Here is a 26,411-nt window from a genome sequence, read left to right as displayed (position 1 = left end):
AAAAAAAAGATCAGAAGTTCAGTAGAGCTAGACAAAAAACAAAAAGATAATTAAGAAAGAAAGAAAAAGAGAGAGAAGACAAGAAAAGAAAGGAAAACGTACATTCACGTATTCCTAAAATAAAAATTATAAGAGGGAAAAAAAGTTACTGGAAAACAATTATTTTTTCAAAAAAGGCAAAAATTAAAGATTAATAAAAGTTTTAGAAAAGGAAAAAAAAATTTATATATATAAGGTACCAAAAAAAAAAAAAAAGAAAAAAGAAAAGAAGAAAAAAAAGTTCTTTGATTTTTTTTTTTGATTTTTTGGGGAGGGGTGGGAAGAATCCTGTATCTCCCTTTTGTCTGTAACCAGCCTCTTGTTGGAGTCTCTGGTCAGCTTGAGGTCCTGTGGCTTGATTGGTTTCTTATGTCAGTTTGTTGGAACAGGAAGAAAAATGCTCTGCTTTACCCAAGATTTTGAGATTCCCCTCCCAGGTTAGTTTAATGGGAGGTTGATCTGCTTTGAGAATCACAAAAGAGGGGTGATGAGGCTAGGTTCTGGTAGAGTTGAGGCCTTTCAACAAACAGTAGCTTTTCCCTGGGGCTATTTTGTGAAAAATTCACAGAACCCACCCTGGAGCCATTCTCAGGGTTTCTGTTTTTCAATTGATTGTGGAGGCTGCTAGAGGGAGGGGCAGCCTCTGGCTCTGGTTACCCAGTGAGGAAAGCCACTCCAATGGCTGGTGCCTGAGCTGGGTGACTTTTCCCTGTATGGAGCTGAGTCTGGCAGGTCACTTCGCCGTTAAGTTCTTGTGACCTGTTAAATGACTCGTTTTATTCCAAGGTCTGAGTTGGAGCTAGCAGCTCCTCCAAGCTTTGTCAGTATCCAAGACGGAGATCACCGGTGCTGGGGGGGGAGGGGTGGCCTTCCCTCCTCTGCTCTCTGAGAAGGAGTGAGGACGTCGGGCTTCTACTCACGCCGAGTCTTGGATCCTGGGTCGTCTCTGGTCTGCAAACTGCAGGATGAAGATGTCCGCTCCTTGTCGGTTCTTGCTGGTGTTGAGTAGAATCCTCTCGCCCGCTGCGTCTGGCTCCTTCATCCCGGACTCTCTGTGTGAGCGCTCAGGTATGGCCGCAGCTGTGGTCGCCGCTGCGACTCTGCCGCCGCCGCCGCGGCTGCTGGCAGGCGCTCAGATGTGTCTCCTTGTCTTGGCTTCCCCTCTCTTGTCTAACTCTCTGTCCTGTGATGGGACACTTGGTGTGATTCTCTGGCTTAGGACTGTTCACTGAAACTCTAAAACTGCTTTCAATGTGAGAGCTTGTTCAGATTCCAGCTTCTCCTCCACCATCTTCCCGGAACTCCCCGATATAGACCCATTTCTTTGATGAATATTGATGCAAAACTTCTCAAGAAAATTTTAGCCAATCGACTTCAGCAAATCATCCAAAAATCATACACCACGATCAGACAGGATTCATTTCAGGGATGCAAAGCTGGTTCAATATATGCAAGTCAATTAATATTATTCATCACATAATCAGGTGAAAGAATAAGAACCACATGTTTATCTCAATAGATGCAGAAAAAGCATTCGACAAGATCCAACACTCCTTTATGATGAAGGTTTTGGAAAAATTAAGAATCTATGGAACATTCCTCAATACAATAAAGGCTGTATAAGACAAACCTACAGCATTATACTTAATGGTGAAAAACTAAAACCATTTCTTCTTAACTCAGGAAAAAGACAAGGATGTCCCTCTCTCCACTTCTCTTCAATCTAGTATTAGAATGCATAGCTACAGCATTAAGAAAAGATGCAAACATAAAGGGGATCCAAACAGAGAAAGAAGAAATAACTCTCCCTCTTTGCAGATGGCATGATCTTGTATTTAAAGAATCCCATAGACTCCACTCCCAAATTACTCAAGCTGATTCAAAACTTTGGCAAAGTAGCAGGGTATAAAATTAACCCCCCATAACCAATGGCTTTTCTGTATGCCAACAATGAGAAAAGTGTGGCTGAAATTAGGAAAGCAATCCATTTGTTATAGCCCCACAAAAAATAAAATACCTAGGAATTAACTTAACTGAAGAAGTGAAGGACCTCTATGATGAAACTTTTAAAAAATTGAAAAAGGAAATTAAAACAGAACTTAGAAAATGGCAAAACCTCCCATGATCCTGGATTGGAAAGATTAACATCATGAAAATTGAATACTTCCCAAGGCTATCTACAAATTCAATGTGATACCCATCAATATTCCAACATCATGCCTCAAGGAAATAGAAGAGGCAATCCAAAAATTCATATGGAACAATAAAAGACCTCGAATAGCTAAAATGCTCCTCAACGGAAAGAACACTGCTGTAGGAATATCAATATCAAATTTCAAACTCTACCATAAAACCATAGTAATCAAAACAGCTTGGTACTCGCATAAGAACAGACCTCAGGATCAATGGAATAGATTTGAAAACCCAGAAATGAACCTACAGACGTATAGCCATGTAATCTTGGATAAGGGAGCAAAAACAATAGAATGGAAGAAAGACAGCCTCTTCAGTAAATGTTGCTGGCAAAATTGGTTAACTACTTGTAGAAAACTAAAGCTAGATCCCTATATATCACCCTGCACCAGAATCAACTCCAAATGGATCAAAGACTTCGGAGACAAAGCAGACACTCTGAAAACATTACAGAATGGAATAGGAGAAATCCTAGGTCTCCTTGGCCCACGCCGAAATTTTCTTAATAGAGACCCGAAAACATAACAATTAAAAGAAAAGTTGGACAAATGGGATTGTATCAAGTTGCAGAGCTTCTGCATAGCAAAGGACATAGCTAGCAAGATCAATAAAAAGCCTACGGATTGGGAGAAGATCTTCACTAGCCATACAATGGACAAGGGTCTCATATCTAAAATATGCTTGGAACTCAAAAAATTATATCCCCCAACAACAAATCCTCAAAGAAACAACTGCCCAATAAATTAGTGGGCTAAAGGCTTAAAGAGAAACTCCTCTGAAGAAGAAAGAAGGATGGCCAATAGACACAGGAAGAAATGCTCAAACTCCCTAGCCATAAAAGAAATGCAAATCAAATCAACATTGAGATACCACCTCACCCCAGTTAGAATGGCAAAAATCAAGATCTCTAACAACAGCAGATGCTGGAGGGGATGTGGACAGAAGCAAAACTTCCTGCATTGTTGGTGGGAGTGTAAACTTGTTCAACCACTTTGGAAATCAGTATGGTGGTTCCTCAAAAGACTTCACATAGAGCTCCCTTACGACCCAGCAATCCCACTTTTGAGCATTTCCCCAAAGGTTTACGCACAAGACCACACTAAATCTACCAGCACAACTATGTGTATTGCAGCATTATTTACCATAGCTAAGATCTGGAACCAACCCAGATGCCTCTCAATAGATGAATGGATCAAGAAAATTTGGTATGTATACACAATGGAATTCTATGCCTCCATCAGAAAGAATGACATTGCCCCATTTGTTAGTAAATGGAAAGGCTTGGAAAAACTTATATTAAGGGAAGTAAGCCAAGCCCAAACAAACATAGGTCCCATGGTTTCCCTTATTTGCAAAATCTAGTATGTGTATGAGTCAAGCAGAAAATGTCAAATAATGTGATGTTAGGAAAATGAACCCTTAGATATGTATTTTAATGTTTTTTCTTTCATACATTTGTTTCTAACACATTTATAAGATTATTTTTTTGTTGCTTTGTATGTAGCTGCCCCACACTATAACCCTTGCTTTCACTATATTTGATGTAGGTATAATTTCTGGAGGAGATGGGGAAAAAGAATTCGTTTAAGGATACAGGTAGACTTGTTGCAACAATGAGAAGTACAAGTTGTCATGTTGAAAATGAACTTTACAACTTTGGTGAGGGGGAGGTGGGAAGGATTGGTTGTGGGGGTGGTGGAAAGGCTGGGAAGGGATGTGAAGGGTAAACAAAGGAGGAGGCTGCAATGCTTGATAAGAAATGTACTCATTATCTTGCCCATGTAATTGTAACCCCTCTGTACAGTATGTTCACAAAAAATAAAAATTAAAATTAAAAAAGAAAGATTCATATGGCGCCTTTTCTAGGAAAAAAATGAGTTTCTTAGTATTTCCTGCCATTTAGAGGTGGCAGGACCAGGATTCGAATTGTGGGCTCCAGCTCCCACCACTTAAACCCGAAGATAGGGAATTCACCAGTCTGTCCAAGAATATCAGCAAGAACAATGATTAAGTAGGCACCAGTTGCTTTCAGCAGTCCTCCATGATACTTATAAAGCTGTGAAAGGAGATTCATGGTCACGGTCACCGTAGGCTGCAAAGTACTTGAGACGCCTATCCAACTTCAGTGTCAACAAAGCCAGAAGTAGACCCATGTGGCTCCAGTGGTAGAGGGGTATCTTTGAGCAAAAGCAGCTCATGAGCTGTGCCTAGGTCCTGAGTTCAATGTCCAGGAATGGCAACAAACAGACATACACAACCATCTGTGTAGCCATCGGCTGTCTGTTGGTTGACACCACTACCAGACGTTGCGGAAGGTAGAGGTAACTGAGTGGTAAGCAAGAGTGTCGAGGCGAATTTGGAGTACAATAGGAAATTGGCGACCTACTCAGTGAGTGGGAGAATAGAGGATTTCCCAGAGCCTGGGAATGTGGCCAGCCCAACTTTCCCATCCAAGCGCTCAGATGTCTGAAATAACAAGACTCTGAGACAGAGCTGCAGGCAACAAACTACTGCCAGAACACCAGCAGAAGAATCCTCCCGTCAGACCTTCAACATTCAAGAAAACAAAGAACACAAAAAAGGGAAGGATTCCAAAGACAAACACCACTGGGGAGGGTGATTCAATGGAGGGTCTGGCCAAAGGTTATGCCTATCACAGGCCTCCCCTGCCTTTGGACACAGTCACAGCCACCAGGGTCCAGAGTGTCAAGGGTCCAGATACCACCAAGAATCTGCAGAGGTGCTACCGACATGTGGTGCCTTCCTTGGACTGCAGCAAAAGAAGAAACCAGGTGCTCTGTGCCAAGATCCAACCACTGAAGCAGGAAAAGACAGACCTGCAGGATTGACAGGCGAAAGAGGAGAAGGTAGCCCAAGTGCACAAAGCACCGAAAACAGAGCTAGACATGCACAAGCTACCCATACAGTGTTTGGTTTTGGCAGAAAGTGATTTACAATCGGCACCAGCCCACATGCAGCTTATGGCCGATGACAGAGAAATGAAGCACGAAGCTCTCACCAGCTGCCAACAGGCTTCAGAGCAGTGCATGGGGGAGCTGGAGATGGTGGCTTCTGTGGTTGCTACTTACAGAAGGATACTGAAATGTTGTTTGAACAGCTGAATGATGTAACACTTCAGCTCAAGGAAAAGACCAGAAGCTCCTATGACATGGAGCAAGTGAACACAGAGTTTTCGGAGAAACTGGAAGCATTCTGGACATAGAGGAGCAACAGGAAGAATAGAATCTGCAAGTTCCAACAAGTGTTGCAGAGGCATGATGTACTGAAGAGGCTACAGGACAACCTGAGCTGAATGGTGACCACAGCAAATCTGGAGACAGACACTTTCTCCCAGAACCTGAGTATTGAGAGGTCCACGCCAAAGAAGGAGGCCTGGTGGCTGACTGAGCAGGTAAACCAACTGACAGAGGAGAAGGAGTGAGGATCGAGGTAGGTGCTGCACCTAGAGAATAGTTGGGGGAACTGAGAACGAAGCTGGCAGAGCCATGGCCCCCCGAGGGTCCATCTCAGGATGAACAGCAATTGCAGGCCCACACCTACTGCACGCAGATGGGGTTGAGAAACCTGGAGAAACAACTTCACATCTAGGTCCAGGAAAACCAGAGGCTCCATCTCCATATTTCAGAGCAGCGGGAGTAACTGGGAAGACTAGAGGAGGAAACCAGGGATCGGCAGGAGATCCCCGAGACTCCACGATGTGCATGTATGTGCAACCCACAGCTGGAGGAACAGCTGGCCTTGCTGCGGGACGCTATCTGCAGGGTGAGCAGTGAGAAGGAGGATCTCACCAGCATCGTGGACTCAGAGCAGCAGGTGAAGAAACATCTGCGGGAACAGTTGGACTGCTCAGAGGAGAAGATAGAGGAATGGAAAGAGGTGGCTGAGAGAGAGAGAGCCAAGCAGCTCAGGAGCTGCAGGAGCAGCAGGAGCAGTCCCTGGCCTAGCTGCAGGAGCTCAGAGCCACCTGTGAGCAGCACATCACTTCAAATGAGCAGCTGTGCTCCAAGTAGTAGGTCCTGCAGTAGCACCTGCAGAAGCAGACCCAGCTGCTGGAGCAGCTGAAAAAAGTGCAGGGTGAGACCAAATGGCGGGACTAGGAGGTGACCCCAAAGTGGCAGGACAGTTTCAAGTACCTGGAAGTGACCAGTCCACAGGAGGAACACCTGCAGGCCCAGCTGAGCTTCCTGGCTTTCCCTGGGGAAGGGGAAACTGTGAACCCTGGAGAAGCAAAAGCTGAAGAAACGACTCTCCTCAATGTGCCCATGGCAGAGGATGGAGATGCCCCCAAACTGAGAGGGATGTGGCTCTGTTAGCACTCTCAGAGGCTGAGATCCACAGGGGGACTCCTGCCGGACTGCTGCAGGCACTCCCCCTTCCCCGGACAGCTCAGTACCAGATAGAGCCGGAGCCACTGGTCCCCCGCCCCGTGTGCTGCCACCACAATATGTGAGAGAATGAGAAGTGGGACATGTGGGCATCTGAGAAGAAAATCTGCTTCATCCACAACCTGCCTGATGAGGTGGACTTCCAGAGTCCTACAGATGAGCTCCACCATCGATGCAACCAGCTGTCGGCACATATCTGCACTGTCCAGGAATCCCTCCTGGCATGTAAATGACAGATGTTCATTCTGGATCAGCTGTGTCAGGAGAAAGCCGAGTGCATGTGCCAGCTGTCCCAGGAGAACATGAAGAGTAGATAGCTGCAAGAGCTGCTGTCACTCCTACACGGGGCTCCAGATGCCGACACAGGCTGAGCTCCCCACCAGTGCAGCTGCTTCAGAGGCCTCAGGCTCCTGGGTGGGCAAAATGAGGAAGGCACAGTAAGGTTTTGAAGAATTGCTACTTCAGGATAGTGTGGAAACTGCAAGAGGAGAAGTCAGGGTTCGCTGCCCCATACAGGACTCCCCCACAGAGCATATCCTGCTGCAGATCCCCACATCCAGAACTACCCACAGCTGGTGAACTCAGGCTTGCAGTGCTCCATCCTTTTTCTCGGTAGACTGATGGGGATGATGACTCCCTATATGACATACTGAGTTCCCAAATCCTCAGCAGCCACCAGAACTAGGTGGCCAGGTGGGGTTCTCTAGGCCTCCATCTGCCTGGTGATAGGAAGGGTAACCTGCGGGCCAAGTAGAGCAGAGGCTGCTGGGAGGAGGCCCAAATTCCAGGGACATCTAATGGCCCAGTGGTGGCCAGGGAAGAGACCCATGTTATGCTTATCACAAAGCATAAATTGTTTCCAAAGGGAAAATAAAGCATCCACAAAGATTTGTTCTTCCAGTTATGGGGCTTGAACTCAGGGCCTGGCCACTGTCCTTGAGCTCTATTTGATCAAGACTGGTGGTCTACAAGTTGAGCCCCACCTCCCCTTCCAGCTTTATCTTTGTAGAATCAAACACAGGGCTTCAGACTTGCTAGGCGACCAATCTATCACTGATCCACATTCTCAGCTAGGATTATCCCCCTCCCCAAACCCATATGGCCAATCCTCAGATAAATAGGAATTAGGGGCAAGGATGAATATTAAGCACAAGTCTGGTTCACCCATAAATACTTCCCTGCCCCTTCTTTGACACCCTTATTTAAGGGTTCTCTTTTACTATTGAGGGATGAGAGAGCTAGAGGGACGTCTGAGAGAGGAATACCAAGAACAGTGCCCCCCTGAGTCCCGCAGCCTCCCCCACACAAGTGTTCCTACAGATTCCCATCTTACCTGACTCAATGTTGTGTCTACACTGTCTCCCCACCCCTGCAAGGCTCAGAATGAAATAAATGTCAGCCCTGGCTTCAGCCCACACCCAGAGTACAAGCTCCTAGTCCCAGGCTGACTTCCACCTCTGGCAATTAGTCTGGGATTTTTGTCCTTGGAGCCTTGCCATCAAGCCAGAGCCATCCTGACCTGAAGCACAGCCAAGGACAGGGATTGGACAAGATAGAGGAGCATGGGACTAAAGGAGGTACTGATTTATCTTGGCACTCTTGAAATTTCCAATATTTGGCCCATGCCAATCCCAAAGCCAATATGCAATGCCTCTCCTTGTTGTTGTTGTCCATGAGCATTGTCCCTGAGCTCTTTTTCTCAAGGCTCACACTCTACCACTTGAGCCACAGGGACACATCTTATTTTCTGATGGTTCTTTGAGGATAAGAGTCTCGCACACTTTCCTACCCAAGCTGGCTTGGAAGCCAGATCTCACCTTCCTGAGTAGCTAGGATGACAGGCGTGAGCCACCAGTGCCCAGCATGTGATGCCTCTTTAAAGGATCTTGGCAAGTCTGTAAAAGGAATCCCAAAGGGTCTGGATAGACCATTACCCAATCAAGTAGCTGGGATTGGGGAAAGCTGATGTTATAGCTAGTCTGTTCCCCAAAATTATAGATGTCAGGTGATGTTGGATGCATCGAACTCCTAGGCCAACAACCACCAGACTTAGTTGGGAAAAAGGTAGAGAATACCCAAAGGTTACAGTGTAAAAATCTCTGATTTTGCATGCACATGATGTGTGTGTGTGTGTGTGTGTGTGTGTGTGTGTGTGTGTGTGTGTGTGTGTGTGTTTACCAAGGCTTGAAAAGCCTAGGTGGTAACCTTTAGCTTGTTTGCACAAGTTTGGTGCTCTAACATTTGAATTATAATATTTCTTCTTCCCAGCTTTTTGGTGATTCTTTGGAGATAAGAGTATGCCCAGGCTAGCTTTGAATCTTGATTGATCCTCCAGTGTCAGCCTTGAGTAGCTAGGATTATAGGCATGAGCCACTGGCATGCAGCTGCACGGATGGCTTTTCATACTTTCTGTTCTAACAGCTGTCTACTTTCCCTGGCCTAGATCTCTGACTTCTACATCAACTCCCAGCAGCCCCTGACTCTGTGGAGAACATAATGCTCAAACCTGTCAGTGCATCCTATTTCTTTGTCCTCAGGAGAGTATGTTTCCTCTGAAGCCTGGAGGGTTAGGGGAAGGGGAAGGAGGGATAGCTGTAGATGGGTGCTCAGCTAGGAAATAGGTATTCTGTTTTATCCAAGAAGGAAAGCGTGGTCAGATGCTAATGGCTCATACTCTCATATTCCTAGCTCCCTCAACACGCTGAGATCGGAGGACTAACATTCAGATGCAGCCCAACAAGAAATGTCTGTGAGACTCTCCTCTCCCAAGAACCACCTGAAAGCTAGAAGAAAAGCTGTGACTCAAGTGGTAGAGGGCTATCCTTGAATGAAAAAACTGAGGGACAGAGCACGGGCCCTGAATTCAAGCCCTACTACCAAGATGCACTCATGCACATGTGCACGCAAGGACACACACACACACGCACACGCACACACATGCACATGTACACACACACACACACACACACACACACACATATACATATATATATGGCACTACTGTGGCTTGATCACAAGTCCTCAGAACTTCCTGGTAGTAGCTCAGTTTTCTGGAGGCTGGTGGGCTAAGACTGTGACTCCATTTATGGATTGGGCATTGTAGGCTGTGAGTTGAAATCCCAACATGGCTAATAATTTATTCATGGAGTAAGAAGCCAATTTTGTCCCATTTTTTTCCCTCTCTGTGAAAGTCCTGGGTCTCAGTATATGTGATATGATGTAATAAAATAAATGTTTTATGTGTAATAATACTAAAAAAAATAAGGGTAATAAATGTCATATGGAATAAACCCATGTATGTAAATAGATCTCATATATGAGTAAATAGATCTCATATATGAGTAAATAGATCTCATATATGAGCCTTGAGCTGAAGAGCTGAGGGACAGCGCCCAGGCCCAGAGTTCAGGCCCCACGACTGGACCCAAAAAAAGAAAAAGAAAAAAAAAGAATACTAATAATTACATGGACACAACAGTTTCGGGTCAGTGGTCGATATAATTAATAATTCATTAAGGATGAAAACAGTAATATTAATTACATGGAGGCATAATAAATATACAAGAAATGGTAGGAATGTAGCCTATATAACTAAATAATATATAGACATCTCTGGTACTCTATAAAGATCTATATTTATTTGTGTACTACAATCTGCATGTCCATCTGTTCTTGTTTTGTCAACCCCTGGGGCTAAATCTCAGGTGCTGGGAACTGATTGTCGGCTCCATATGCCCCAGGCTGGAGTGCTGACACTCACCCATTCATGAATTGGGCCTTGTAGGCTCTGAATTCAGATTCCAGCACTAACAAAAATTGAATCATGCAATAGGACACAGGGTGACACATGTTTTCTTTTTCTGTGAAAGTCCTGGGTATCAGGTGTGAAGTTTCATACCTGTGCAATTCTATATCCTATGTAAGAAATGTAGTAAATATTCCATGTGTTATAGCAGTAAATAAAATAAATGGTAAATGAATAAAAAAGTAAAATGAATAACTACTCTAAGCACAATTTGGATTCAACATACAGGGTTCAATCTCAGGGCCTGGGCAGTGCCAGGCAGCTGAATTGGCTAGTGGCTGCTGTGCTGGCAGTCACCCATTCATGAACTGAGCCTTATTTGCCCGGATTTTAGATCCCAGCACTCCCAAAAATGTAATCTTGGAGTGAGAAGCTGAGCATGACACATGTTTTCCTTCTCTTTGAAAGTGCTCGGTGTCAGGTAGGATGTATAATTTGGATGCAAATCTATATGCTATGTAATAGAATGTAATAAAGTTAAAAAACATCATAGGTAGAAGAGTTACCACTACAGTAAATGATAAACAGATTGAATTAGTAGTGAATCATTCTAGGATAACATTACATGCAATAAGTGTAGGATGTGCACTAAGTTTAATTAATATTTTATTAAGCATTAACAAAATAAAAATTACAAGGAGACATAATTAAACAACTAATAATTGGGAGTAGCACATGATGCATAATTTAATAATATATAGACATTGGTCTCATTCTATGAAATATCGAATTATATGTATGGATATATGTATATATATATATATATATATATGATAAACAGTTATGAGATATTGAGTAATTATTAATTAATGCTTTATTAATTGTTAACTGGGACACATAATTAAATGGAGACCTAATTTAATACCTAAGTACTGGTAGCAATATTATCTATAATTTAATATTATGCAGAAATCTCTTTTTGTGTATATAGTATTTATATACAGCAGTCTCTATCTATTTATACCTCGTTCACTCCTGAGGCTTGGTGGTTGAGTGCTCTCATAGTAAGCACAAAGCCCTGGGTTCAATTCCTCTGTGCCACAAAACAGAAAACTCAGAAGTTCTGCTGTCTTTCAATCGAGTTCTAGCCTTGAGCACAAACGTTTAGGGACAGTTTCTAAGCTCTTACTCAAGCCCCAGGTATGATGCCAAAAAAAGTAGGATATTCTAACTGAAATTATAGAAGGACAGAACTTCAAATACCTCATTACAGAGCAAGCTAGGAGTCTAGTGCTGACAGCTGCCACCTAACCTGACTTAGCCACATGTGAACTGCTGCAACCCTGCTCAATGGGTTGCCCATGTCATCCTGGCTTATGCCCGTCATCCTAGCTGCTCAGCGGCTTTAAAACCCAGTCCTGGCAGGAAGTCTGAGAGACACCTCAAAATGTGGCTCCAAGTAGTAGAGGTTTGAGTTCAAGCCCCATGGCTAACACCCCCTCCCCAGAAAAACACCCCACTAAACATTAAATGTGAACTTGTATGGTTTGTAAATTTTCCTCAAAGAATGGTGATACTGATGAAAGCACCCTAATTCTAATGACAGCTTGTGGAATGGAGCTGTGTTGAGTCCTCCATTGGGTGCTCCGTTCGGAGTCCTGCACAGGGTGCTATGTGCTTAGTCTTTCGTAGGATGCAGTGTGCTGAGTCCTGCATTGGGTGCTGGGTGCTGAATCTTTCACAGGATGTTGTGTGCTGAGTGGTGCAAAGAGTGCCATGTGCTATGTCCTTAACCGGGTGCATTCTTACATCTTGTCTATGTAAGAGCTCCACAACTTAGATGATTATACAGACAAGAATATTGAGGCTCAGATAGGCCCCCATGTCAGGGACAAAATTATGTATTACTGGAGACTCGTGAGTTGTCTACAGCAGACAATGGTTTGGTTTTTTTCTTGGTCATGAACCTTGAACTCGGGGCTGAGGCACTGACCCTTACCTCTTGGGCTCATGGATAGCACTCCACCACGTGGAGCCATGGACCCCCTTGCAGCAGAGGCTATGGCCAAGGGGTCAGTAGCCTTCTCGGGAAGCTGAGTTCTAAAGATCTGGGTTCCAAACTATCTCAGACACAAATGGTACTATGAGACTATTATCTCCAATTCACTACCAAGAACCTGAAGGGGAAGCTGGGTGCTTGAGCTCATGTTGGTTATCCTACCTACTCAGGAGGATGAGATCTGAGGATCATGGTTCAAAGATAGCCTAGGCAGGAAAGTCCTTGAGAAACAGCACCAATGAACCACCAGAAAACCGGAAGTAGCTCTGTGGCTCAAGTGGTGGAGCACAAGACTTGAGCTGAAGGGGTCAGGGCCAGCACCCACCCCAAGACTTCAACTCCTTCAATTGACAACAACAACAATAAAAAAGACAGAAATAAACTAACAAAGCTGAAGTAGAGGGCTGGGAATGTGCCTTAGTGGTAGAATACTTTGCATCTATAAAATCCTGGGCTTCATTTCTCAGGACCATATCACTAGGACAAAGCCTGAAGTGGCTCTGTGGCTCAAGTGGGATAGGGATATCATTGTACAAGAGAAACTACGTACAGTGCTCAGGTCCTGAGGTCAAGCTTCAGGACTCATGTATATGTGTGCACGCACACACACACCCACGCACACACACACCGTGGTGTGCACACAAACACACCCACACATACACTCACAGACCAGAAGAGATGTTGTTAAACAAAATGGGAAAGCACTGGGCTTCTGCACTGAGCTCAGGGTCAGCACCCAGGCCCTATGTTCAACCCCAAAACCTGGCCACCCAGGGACCAACTAGGAGAAGTCAAAGGTTTCAAAACCTGATGAGCTTCACCAGTCCTAGATGACAGGAAGCTTTGTGATATCCAACATGTGCTTGGATTTCCCAAGCTTCTGGAAACATAGGAAAGGCATCATAGGCCCAACATTGCCTGCAATTAACCATTTCATTATGTTCAGTGCCTTAGCTGTCTGTCTGAATGACTCCTGAATTATATTGAGCACTGTAACTGAACAACAGAATATAGTCTCACAAAGGCAGGATCAGTGCACAGAACTTGGCCTGCCATGAGAGGTGGCACAAATGAAGGTCTCCTGTTAAAACAGAGCACTGGGGAGAGAGATAGCTAAGGGTACAAAGAGGCCTTTTTTTCTGACCTTCAGAGCCCCCTCGCACTCATCCTCACTAACTGGCCCAGATGGAGTTGTTTGTTACCCAGCTGTACAGGAGTGAGGACTTTTGTGTGCCTGTCCAGACAATGAGAGTGCCTTCCTCCAGCAGGCCTGTGATGCAGAGAAACCCTCAGGTTACACTGTGAACAGTGAGGGGAGCCCCAGAACATGCACTATCTTGAAAGAAGTCTCTCTGTTATGAACTCATTGTACTGAATACAAATTTCCTAGGTTGGTGCCATTCAGTATAGCTACTCGGGAATTTCACCTATAAGAAGACAATACATAGACAAAGACATGGAAGTACAGGTTCTTTTTGAGGGGGCAGGTCCTGGGGTGGAAATACGAGCCTATGCATGGTCCCTCGGCTCCTTTTGCTCAAGGGTACTGCATTAAGCTTGAATCACAGCACCACTTCTGGGTATTTCTGTGATCTCTTAGAAATAACTGTGTCATGGACTTTCCTACACTGGCTGGATTCAAACTAAGTTTCTCTACATCTCAGCCTCCTGAGGTCCTGGAATTACAGACAGCAGCCACTGGCACCTTATTTCTTCTTTTCTTCATTTTTTAATCTGGACAATCTGACTTTTTAACAGGTCATTCCCGAGGTTTTAATTTATAAGTAAACTACTCAATGTTCTTTATAGCTGCTTTCCCTGAGAAGGATTTTCTCTCCTCATCTTCCCCTCTGGTCACAGGTTTGAGGCCAACAGTGAGAAATGCGTGTCATAGGATTTGGGAGCAAATATCCACAGTACATGCCAGTTCTGTCACTTAGCATTGAGCTGCTGTGAATTTACTGTCTCAGGATATGAGGACCGAAAGCTGGAGTGATCCTCATACAGTCTGCATTGCTCCTTTTGCCTATAAAATGATCTAATAATTATGAGTGTTTTGTGTCTCCAACGTTAAGTGTCTAGAACAAACTAGTAGCATCTTCATGTCAAGGGTTAAAGTTTTGAGGCAGTGACCACTTGTTGCTTGTTTCTAGCAGAGCAACACGTGGTGGTAATCCAAACACCTGGTTGGTTGTGTGCCTTTATAAACCCTGTAAAACTTTAGCTCTGGGTTCTCCTCCTAGGCTCCACTGTGTTGGAGTGTAGGATGAGACCCGAGCTGCAGCCCATTTAAATAAAACCTAAAACAGCTGTAAAGTCTGACTCTCGATTGTCTTCTTGGTGTGGATCCTGCGACCTGGGTATAACATATTAGTGAGGGCTTGTCCAGGATCCCCCAAAGACCCCCGAGATCTCAGACTCCAAAGGTAAAACAGAGCTGTCTTTGTTAATTTGTCTTGTCCTGTCATTTGTCTGTTTTACTTTCGTTTTCCTTTGTGAGGATGGCCACTCCGATTCGTAAAGGATTGTTGAAGCAGATGTGCTTGCACCACAACCCTGGAGGAACTGGGAGATGTCCAAGATCCTCTTGTGGGGCGGGGGTCCTTGGAATCCCACTGTGTGGGGTGGGGGGGCAGTCCTTGGAACACCGCCATGTGAATTGTGGGGTGGAGGTCGGTTCAGTGTTGGGCCGGAACTGACCAAGAGGGCCTCCTAACAGAGGCCCAACTCGCCCACTGTGGCTCTGCTCTTTCTGCTGTGTGGCATGGGTGTGGAACCCCACTGTAACTGTAGTCAGTGGACCAATTTGGGAGATCTCCACTTTGTAAGCTTTTTTTTTGTAACTGTCAAGACTGCGTGTGTTTTGTTTGTATTGTTTATTGTTTTTTGGACTGTACCTCTGATGGGACTGGAAACGATAGGCACCACTCCATCTAGCCCCCTGAGGCAGAGGGAAAGAAAAGGTACCTCCCGGTTTTTCAGGGAGATAAATTGGAAGAAGAAACGTTTCATCCCACATACTCTCTTTTCTAGGTTCCTTTTCAGAACCTGAGAAGGATCAAGAGGAGGAGGGAGCTATAGAACACTCAGCACCTGCCCTTAAAGTTTCTGAGGGGCCAGTCACTCGAGGATGCAGTGGGATCAACCCCCCTTCTAATGCAGCTGTTTTTCCCTAACACGCCATAGGTCCTGTGGATGCGGATGGTCAACAGCAACTGCAATATTGGCAATTTTCTACCAGTGATCTATACAATTGGCACACCCAAAATGCGCCCTTTTTTGAGAAACCCCAGGATTTAATTCGTTTGCTTGAAATTATTCTCTTTACTCATCAGCCAACTTGGGATGATTTTAGTCAGCTTTTACAGGTCCTTTTTACCACTGAAGAGAGAGACTGTATCCAAGAGGCAGCCCGGAAACGTATCACTGGTCCCACAGGAGCACCTATCATGGATCCTGCCCTGATCACTGCCTATTTTCCTGAGATCCGACCAACATGGGACTACAATACATTTGAAAGTAGGGAGAGACTCCTCTACTATCGCCAAGCTCTGTTAGCAAGTACAAGGCAGCGGCTTGCCAACCTACTAATATGGCCAAAGTTTATGATGTTAGACAGGGAGGAACTGAAAGTCCAGCAGCATATCTTGAGCAGCTCATGGAAGCTTTTAGTCAATATACCTGTATGAACTTGAGACCCAGGAGTCGGCTCAGATGATTATGTTTGCCTATATAAAGAAAGCAGCACCATTGGCAAAACTGGTTAACTACATGTAGAAAATTAAGCTAGATCCTTATATATCACCCTGCACCAGAATCAACTCCAAATGGATCAAAGACCTTGAACTCAAAGCAGACACTCTGAAAACATTACAGGATGGAATAGGAGAAACCCTGGGTCTCCTCGGCTCAGGCCGAAATTTTCTGAATAGAGACCCAGAAACACAACAAATCAAAGAAAGGTTGGACAAATGGGATTGTATAAGGTTGCAGAGCTTCTGCAGGGCAAATGACATAGCTAGCAAGATCAATAGAAAGCACACGGATTGGGAGAAGATCTTTACTAGCCATACAACGGACAAGGGTCTCATATCTAAAATATACTTGGAACTCAAAAAATTAAACCCCCCAACAACAAATCCTCAAAGAAACAACTGCCCAATAAGTAAGTGGGCGAAAGACTTAAAGAGAAGCTTCTCTGAAGAAGAAAGAAGGATGGCCAATAGACACATGAAGAAATGTTCAACATCCCTAGCCATAAAAGAAATGCAAATCAAAACAACATTGAGATATCACCTCACTCCAGTTAGAACAGCAAAAATCAAGAAATCTAACAACAACAGATGCTGGAGGGGATGTGGACAGAAAGGAACCTTACTTCATTGTTGGTGGGAATGTAAACTTGTTCAACCACTTTGGAAAGCAGTATGGAGGTTCCTCAAAAGACTCCACATAGAGCTCCCCAATGACCCAGCAATCCCACTTTTGGGCATTTACCCAAATGATCACAAACAAGGCCACACTAAAGCTACCAGCACAACTATGTTTATTGCAGCATTATTTACCATAGCTAAGATATGGAACCAACCCAGATGCCCCTCAGTAGATGAATGGATCAAGAAGATGTGGTATATATACACAATGGAATTCTATGCCTCCATCAGAAAGAATGACAATGCCCCATTTGTTAGGAAATGGAAAGGCTTGGAAAAAATTATATTAAGTGAAGTAAGCCAGGCCCAAAGAAACATAGGTCCCATGGTTTCCCTTATTTGCAATATCTAGTATAGGTATGAGTCAAGTGGAAAAAGTCAGAGAATGTGATGTTAGGAAAACCAACCCTCAAATATGTATTTTAATGTTTTTGTTTCTTTCATGCATGTGTTTCTAACGCATTTATAATATTATTTCTTTGTTGCTTTGTATGTCCCTCCCCCACAGTGTAACCCCCGCTTTCACTATATTTGATGTCAGTATAACATGTGGAGGAGACGGGGACAAACAAGTCGTTTAAGGATTCAGGTGGACCTGTTGCAACAATGAGAAGTACAAAATGTCATGTCAAAATCAGCTTTACAATGTCGGTGGGGGGGAGGGGAGGCATGATTGGGTGGGGGGGAGGGGGAAGCTGGGAAGGGAGGTGAAGGGTAAACAAAGGAGGAGGCTGCAATGCTTGGTAAGAAATGTATGCATTTTCCTGCCCATGTAATTGTAACCCCTCTGTACAGTATGTTCTCAAATAAAATAAAATAAAATTTAAAAAAAAAAAAAAAGAAAGCAGCACCAGACATAAAGTGAAAGTTGCAAGCTCTAGACAGACTTGGTGAAAAGTCTATTAGGGATGTAGTAGCTGCGATGGAAAAGGTTTACAATAAGAGAGAGACAGAGTATCAAAGACAGGAAAGGAAAGACAGAGAACGTGAAATTGAGTGTGAAAAGAGCAACAAGGCCAAAGAAAAGAGGCCAGACTTGTTGGACTCGCCACTATCGCATGCCGAGCATACCTGATTCATAGATGGCAGCCGTTTCATTTGAGATGGAAAAAGGTATGCCGGTGCAGCACTCACCATGGACACTGAGATAGTGTGGGCAGAAGCACTCCCCCAGGGAACTTCTGCACAAAGAGAAGAAATAGTAACACTAACAAAAGCCCTACAGATGGGAAAAGGGAAGAGACTAAACATTTACACGTACAGTCGGTATGCTTTTGCCACTGTGCATGTCCATGGAGCCATTTACCAAGAGAGGGGGCTGTTGACAGCTGTGGGAAAGGCTATTAAAAACGAACAAGAAATTTTAAGCGTCATCCGGGCCTTATGGGAACCAGCAAATATTGCCATTATGCATTATCCTGGCCATCAAAAGGTAACTAATTCAATAACCAAAGGAAATAATTTCGCCGATCAGTCAGCTAAGGATGTAGACCTCCAGCCCAAAGCAGAAGTAGATGCAAGGCCGCAATCTTTGTCTCCTGAGCCTCAGTACTCCCAAGAAGACTTGGAGTGGATAAAGAAAATTTCCATGGTCTATAAGCCCCCAAACAGAGAGAGAAATAAAGACTGGAGGCAAACTGGTGAGGGGAAACTTATGTTGCCATAAAAATTGTTCAAGACAAATCTTATGAGAATCCATTGGGTCTCTCACATCGGAACCCAAAGAATGCAGGACCTGGTCCGATACTCGGAAGTAAAAATCAGGCAAGGAAATCAACTCATTGAGGACATTGTTAAAAATTTTAAAGCCTGTCAGCTCACCAATGCCCCTAATCAACTGGTTACAAAAGGAGCTCGCCTCCATGGAGATAGGCCAGGTGTGTATTGGGAAGTAGACTTCACAGAAATTAAAACTGGAAAATTTGGATATAAATATTTGCTAGTTTTTGTATACAACTTTTCAGGATAGGTTAAAGCCTACCCAGCAAAGCATGAGACTGCAAACGTCATATCTAAGAAGATCCTGGAAGAAATCCTACCTTGGTATGGCTTCCCATCCACCATTGGGTAGGACAATGGACCAGCCTTCATCTCAAAAGTAAGTCAGGGAATAGCCGTGGCACTGGGGACGGATTGGGAATTGCACTGTGCTTATAGACCCCAGAGTTCAGGGCAGGTAGAAAGAATGAATCCGACTCTAAAAGAGACATTAACTAAATTGGCCTTGGAGACTGGTGCAGACTGGGTATTGCTGCTTCCTTTTGCCCTATTTAGAGTAGGAAATTCACCCTATCATCTTGGCTTTACTCCTTTGGAAATAATGTATGGACACCCTTCACCCATTATCCCTATCCTTCAGACTGAATTGCTTGTTGATTTGGATGATATTGAATTTCTGTGTAAGCTTGACTATTTGCAGCTGGTGCATAAGAGGATGTGGCCCCAGCTTAGAGCATTATATGATTCTGCTTCTATTTCCACTCCCCCCCCCCCCATTTGTTTAAACCAGCGGACTGGGTGTTTGTTCGAAGGCACAACCTGAGATCTCTGGAACCACGGTGGAAGGGACCTTACGTGGTGCTACTGGCTACACCTACTGCCCTTAAAGTGGATGGCTTTTCTGCTTGGATCCACTGCTCCCATGCCAGACCGGCTGATTCCTTTGCCCTGGACAACCGTGGGGAAACATGGGAAGTCTCCAAGCATCCTACACAACCACTCTGCATACAACTCAAGAAAAGAAAAGTGAACTGATTGTTATTGGTACTGTTGTTTAATAGAATGGCTAAGGTCAGTTAGGGACCATACCCGTTCAAGATCAAGAGCTGTTGGAGTTTAGTTTGAGGCTGGAGCTACAAGATTGTGTCTCAGGACCATAAGTCAAGGGGGGAATGAAGATTTAAAGTTTTGAGGTAGTGAACACTTGTTGCTTGTTTCTAGCAGAGCAACACGTGGTGGTAATCCAAACACCTGGTTGGTGGTGTGCCTTTATAAACCCTGCAAATCTTTACTTTGGGGCTCTCCTCCTAGGTGCTGCTGTGTCGGAGTGTAGGACAAGGCCCGAGCTGCAGCCCGTTTAAATAAAACCTTAAAACAGCTGTAAAGTCTGACTCTTGGTGGTCTTTTTGGTGGGGGTCCTGAGACTGGAGTATAACAATGTTTCCATTTTTCTCTAGTACTCCTCGAGATTTACACTAAGGGTTTGTGTGGAACGGCTCCTCGGTGAATCCCTGAGGAAACCACTTGAAGCCTCCTCAGGAGAACGCCATTCAAGCCAGCCGAGCAGGAGAGTCTCTGAGACTATTTTCTCCAATAAACCACCAGAGAACCAGAAGTGGAGCAGTGGCCCAGAGGGTAAAGCTCCAGCTTTGAGAGACAAAACTGAGCAACAGATACAATCCAGACCAGGCAGGAAAGCCTCGGAATTGCTTATGTCCATTTAACTACTAGCTGGCAGGAAGTGGAGCTGTGGTGGTGGTAGAGCCTCAGCCTTGAGCAAAGCAGCTCAGGAACACATTGGGCCCTAGTTTAAGCCCTTGGATGGCCACAAAAAAATTCAAAAAGAGAAGGCCAAGTTTATGTATCAGTGCCCTACCTACTTATGTGTGTATGTATATTACCTCCCATAGCGCAAACTCTGCTTTTATTTACTGGTTTATTTTTCAGATATGCTAGTTGTTCATACTGCATCATTCTCTTCATTTCAGGCCCATTGCTTTTCTCTTCTAGGGTTCTAGGCCTGTGTCATTATATGATGCACAGTGAAGCTCTCAACAGCCTTTCTTTACATTTTATTATGAGGACAATGCAGGAACAATCTCAAATCAGGCAGGGTAAGAGAAGATCATGTTTCTTAGAAGTAGCCGTTATTCAGAAAATTAAACTTGAGAACATAAAATGGCAGCATACTTATGTAAAAACTACTATTAAGAAAAAAATGAAGGGGGTGGGAATATGGCTTAATGAGAGAGTGCTTGCTTAGCATGCAAGAAGTCTTGGGTTCGATTCCTCAGGCACCCGTACACAGACAAAGCCAGAATATGTGCTGTGGCTCAAGTAGCAGAATGCTAGAGACAGTGCCCAGGCCTTGAGTTCAACCAAACTACTGGCAAGAGATAGCTACCTAGGTAGAAAGGTAGGAAGAAAGAAAGAAAGAAAGAAAAAAAAGAAAGAAAGAAAGAAAGAAAGAAAGAAAGAAAGAAAGAAAGAAAGAAAGAAAGAAAGAAAGAAAGAAAGAAGAGAGAAAGAAAGAGAGAAAGAAAGAAAGAGAGAAAGAAAGAAAGAAAGAGAGAAAGAAAGAAAGAGAGAAAGAAAGAGAGATAGAAAGAAAGAGAGAAAGAAAGAAAGAAAGAGAGAAAGAAAGAGAGAAAGAAAGAAAGAGAGAAAGAAAGAGAGAGAGAAAGAAAGAAAGAAAGAAAGAAAGAAAGAAAGAAAGAAAGAAAGAAAGAAAGAAAGAAAGAAAGAAAGAAAGAAAGAAAGGAAGGAAGGAAGAAAGTTGATAAATGAATCTGTTTTTGATGTCAGAAGGAAAGAGGGGAACACTTCCCAGTCATGAGGATTTCTGCAGTGTGCCAGGACACCAGCATCGCCTTCACACAAACGCAGAGCAGGATGACTGTCTCTCTCCCACTTCTCAGGCAGCCAAGAGCCCCAGAGTCAAGAGGGCAGAGCCAGGTTCTAACTCAGGTGCTTGGAGACAGAACAGAAATGGCCCTGTCCCTCCTTGGACTGGGGATTTGCATTAATGATGTGGAGAATGAAGTAAGGAGAATGGACTGGCAGAGATAGAAGGGCCTTTAAACCTGACAAATGGAGAGTCAAAAACCCACTCCCTAAGCCCAGAGAGCAGGGTTTTTCTACTCTGTTCCTCCCCTCTCCCCCACTATACTGGCTCTCTATTGGTAACCTAAAGATAACCGGAGGCACCCTTCACCTGAGGGAGGAAGGTTAATTAGTCATCGTTTGAAGACACTGAGAAAAGCCTGACCCTGCTGTAACTCTAACAAATGTTTCAGGTTTCCCCCGTTGTTGGCTGTGCCTGGAATGAATCAAGTGGTTTTGCAGCTAACATCCCTGTTGAGTGTGTACATTCTGCCTCCTAATCCTGCAGGCTTAGTTCTCTGCACCTAGCCTGGCTTTTGAAACTGTTTTCTGTCCTTCAAATACAGTGTTACACTGGAGTTCTTCCTGCTAACAGAGCTAGGGCTTGGATCCTGAGAACTTCATTTGAACCCCGGATGGGTCAATAATATTTCTTTCCTTCTTCTGTAGCTCAAGAACTCCAAGAACATTTAGAGTGCAAGTAACTTCTCATCACCAAGGGAAACACAGGAATTTCTTGAGCATCTGGCCTTTCAGAACAGGAAGTCAGAATGTCCTAGACTTCCCTGCCTTGGCTGGGTTAACCCTGTGATAGAGACCTCAAGCTCCTGAGCTAGGGTGATGGGCATGAGTTATTGGTTCTCTCCTAGGGTCAGAACTGTAATAACATTGACAATACAAGTCAACTGCTTATCACAAAGGGCTTGGGGAGCATATTAAGCCTTTCAACAATGTGCCTTTCAGAACCCTGTAGGACACGTTTATAATGCTTGAATCTGAGAGGCTGGGCTTATGGATGTGCTACACTTGAACCTTGAGGTCTGACTCCAATTCTGGTGTACATCAGCATTCATTTTCCAAAAAATATTCTCATAAATAACAAATAGGAAAATTACTTTGATTATCCCTCACTCTTTTTCCAGTTGTGTGTCTCAAACTGAAGCCTGGGCGCTGTCCCTGAGCCCTTCAGTTCAAGGCAAACACTCTACCAGTTGACGCACAGTGCCACATGGGGTTTTTTGATGGTTCATTGGAGGTAAGTGTCTAACAGGCTTTCCTTCCCTAGGCTGTCTTCAAACTGCGATCTTCAGATCTCACCTCCTGAGAAAGTAGGTTTCCAGAGCCACTGGAAACTGGCGTATTGTTTTTTCCAGACTTGGGGCTTGAAATTAGGGCCTGGGTACTGTCTTTGAACTTCTTTTTCTCAAGGCTAGCACTCTACCACTTGAGCCACACCACAGCTTCTGGCTTTTTCTGAGTATGTGGCACTGAGGATTCAAACCCTGGCATTCATGCATGCTGAGCAAGCTCTCTACCAATGAGCCATATTCCCAGCCCCAAACTTAAGATTTTATCCCTCAACTTGCCTATCCATAAGAAAAGGCTTCTGAGTATAAATCACTTTAACAAATCCCTATAGACAAAGCTCATACTAGGCAGACTCTAACCATGTGATGACTTGACAAATGCCTCCACTTAATTATGTATCATGCTTCAACACTTAATAAAGTATTAATGAAAATAAGTCAATGTACTGAATTATTGTGTATAATTTTATAATATATGTGCACAACAAGAAATATTATGTGTATAATAATACTAAATTCAATAAACAATAAAATGAATAAAATAAAAATTAAATACAAAATCAATAATAATAGTCATAATATAAAATAAACATATATATGTACCTATATATCTTGTATTACACATGTATACAAATTTTTTTCTATTGCAAGCCTTAATTCAGGTACTGGGAACTCTAGCTTGAAAATCTTTTCCTCAAGAACAGGGAGCTTTGACTTCACACAAGGTGCAAAAGAGTTACTTGGAGAGTGAGCTCAAATCCCAGCAATGGCAGAAATACTGGCCCCAGTTCCAAGACAGTGACTTAATATTTGTAACAGAAACAGTTATGTTTATTCAGTTCCATACTGAACACTGAAAAAAATCATTGTAGAATTTTGTACAGCTATTCAGACATCCATCTCTTACCCCAAAAGTGCTTCTTGAGCACTACATAATTTTTTGTTCATTTTTTATTTTAAAAATGTTGTACAGAGTGGTCACAGTTACATGAGCAAAGTAATGAGTACATTTCCTATTGAGCATTGTTGCCTTCTCATTTGTGTTTCCCTTACCATCCCTTCCCTCCCATCTTCACAACTAACTTCCCTGCTGAGGTCAGTGACTTAATTATTTATTTTTGGATTGGCATGGGGTTTGAACTCAAGTAATGGCAACTCTGCACCTTCCGTCACATTGCTACGGATTCATCAAGACTCTGAGTTCAAATCCCAGGCTAGGAAAGAAAACTGGCAGAAATTCCAAACCAAGGAGCTTTATTATTTCAATTTAGATAGTTAATTAATGAATTAATTAGTTAATTAATTTTGCCAACCACGGGACTTGAACTCAGGTCATGGCAACTCTGGCTCAGCTTCACTCTCCCTAGGTTGGGATGCAGCCTCGGGACCCAAAGCTGATCCTGGGACCCTAGGCCCAGAGGGCTTTCAGGAAGAAAAAACAAGCAGAACAGCACAAAAAGTGGGGAGCTGTAGAGGGCTCAGGGTTTTACAAAGTTTTCTTTGCATGGTGACCATCCTGGGTCTGAATGACATGGTTTCATATTGGACCTGTCCTGCCATTGCTGATGGATGGCAGACTATCAGGGAAGCCATAAGCCAACATGTCAATATAGGACCTGGGTTCAAATCCTAATCCTTACACTTACCAATGGCAGGCGATCACAAGAGACTCGTTCCTATGCATAAGAATACAGACTGAAAAAGTAGTTCATGCATTTGTCTAATCTAAAATTGGATGCAATAATCCTAGGATGCTGATTGACCTTAATTAATAGTTTATTAAGCATGAAAAGAATAATATTGTTTCAATGGAGATATAATAAATACCTAAGAGTTGGTAGGAACATAGTAGATGTCATTCAGTCATAAATAGACAGCTCTGGAACTCTTAAACAATATATATTTATTTGTATACCACCCTCTGCCTATCCATATATTGCTGTTTGGCCAAACTTGGGGCTTGATCTCAGTGCCTGGGAACCACCTGACAGCCTCATTGGCTAGAGGCTTCTGAGCTCACACTCACCCAATCATGAATTGGGTCTGCTAGGCCCTGAGTTCAGATCCCAGCACTGCCAAAAATTTAATCTTTGAGTAAGAAGCCGAGTGTGACACATGTTTTTCTTCTCTGGGAGAGTCCAAGGTGTCAGGAATGATGGAGAACATATCTACAAATCTAGATGGTATGTGATATGATGTAAACAATATAATAAATGGTATAAGTGTCATCAAAATCAATAAAATAAATGCTAAATAAATGAATGAAAAAAGAAATAAAATGAATAACCACACTAAACGTGATATGGACTGAACATCTGTATGGAAGTATAAATTCTATCACACAAAACACGGTATCTACTGAACATCTGTATGAAAGTTTAAATCCTATCTTTAAAATGTATATAAGGAGTATGTTTTCCATGCCTGAGGCTTGAATTCAGCCCACCCCCATGAGAAAGCAATAGCGGGAAATCCTGAGATACTGGTTTCTGGACCAGGAAAAGTCATAGAATGCAATCGATCTGATCAAATGAGTAGTTCATGCATGATGTGACTAGGAAATGATAGGCAAGACTCATGGGTTATCACTTAGTTGTAAAGCAGTGTTGATTAAGTGTGACAATAATCATCACAGTCATGAAATGAAGGCATCTGGAAAGATCCAAAAATCAGTAGACACATGGTAGATTGGATTCCATCACAGGTTATCGTCTCTCCTACTCTATACAAATGTGTACTTATTTGCATACTACCGTCAACTTATGAATGGATGACTGCTGTGTGCCGTCCCCCCACACCCCCACCTGGGGGTCCATCTCAGGTCCTGGGAACGGCCTTACTCCTTAGTGGCTCACAGGCTGGTGTGCTCACATGGACCCATTCATCAATTGGGACTGCTGGTCCCCAAGTTCGGATCCCAGCATTGTCAAAAGATTCATCCTGATGTCAGAAGGCAATTGTTGCACCTGTTTTCCTTTCCTGTACAAGTCCTGGGTCTCAGCTAGGATGAAGAATGCATCGGCCACCCTGTGGCCATGGGAATAGGTTGTTATCATGTGAGCCCAGTTATACCTGTCATCATATACTGAAGAAAATACACAATACATCCATGAATAGCATACAAAATAGAATAACTATACTAAATGCACAATGCAGTCCACACACGGAATTGAATATCCATCCCATGTTTAAATGATGCATTCAGGACAATTGTGGCCTCCCTGGTGCTCGATCTCTGTTTCTGGGAAACGCCCAGCTCCTAGTGGCTCGCAGTCTGGTGTGATCACGTGGACCCATTGGGAAGTTGGGCCTCCTAGGCCCAAAGTTCAAATCCGAGCACTGACAAAATTCACCCTGATGTGAGAAACCAGTCATTGCACAAGTTTTCCTATGCTGTGCAAGTCCTGGGTCTCAGCTGGGATGGAGAATGCATAGGCAACTCTATACTCATGGGAATAGGTTTTCATCCAGGTCACCACAGTTATATCTGTCATCCTATACTCAAAAAAATACACAATACATCAATGAATAAGACACAAAATAAAGAGAATGACCACACTGAATGCAAGATGCTACCCATCCATGTATGGAAATATAGATCCTCTGTTTAAATGATGAATTTATGAC

This window comes from Dipodomys spectabilis, unplaced genomic scaffold (assembly GCF_019054845.1).
Source record: "Dipodomys spectabilis isolate Male_0828 unplaced genomic scaffold, ASM1905484v1 ptg000306l, whole genome shotgun sequence".
In the NCBI taxonomy this organism is placed as follows: domain Eukaryota; kingdom Metazoa; phylum Chordata; class Mammalia; order Rodentia; family Heteromyidae; genus Dipodomys; species Dipodomys spectabilis.
The sequence above is the reverse complement of the archived record's forward strand: the minus strand, read 5'-3'. Positions refer to the sequence as shown.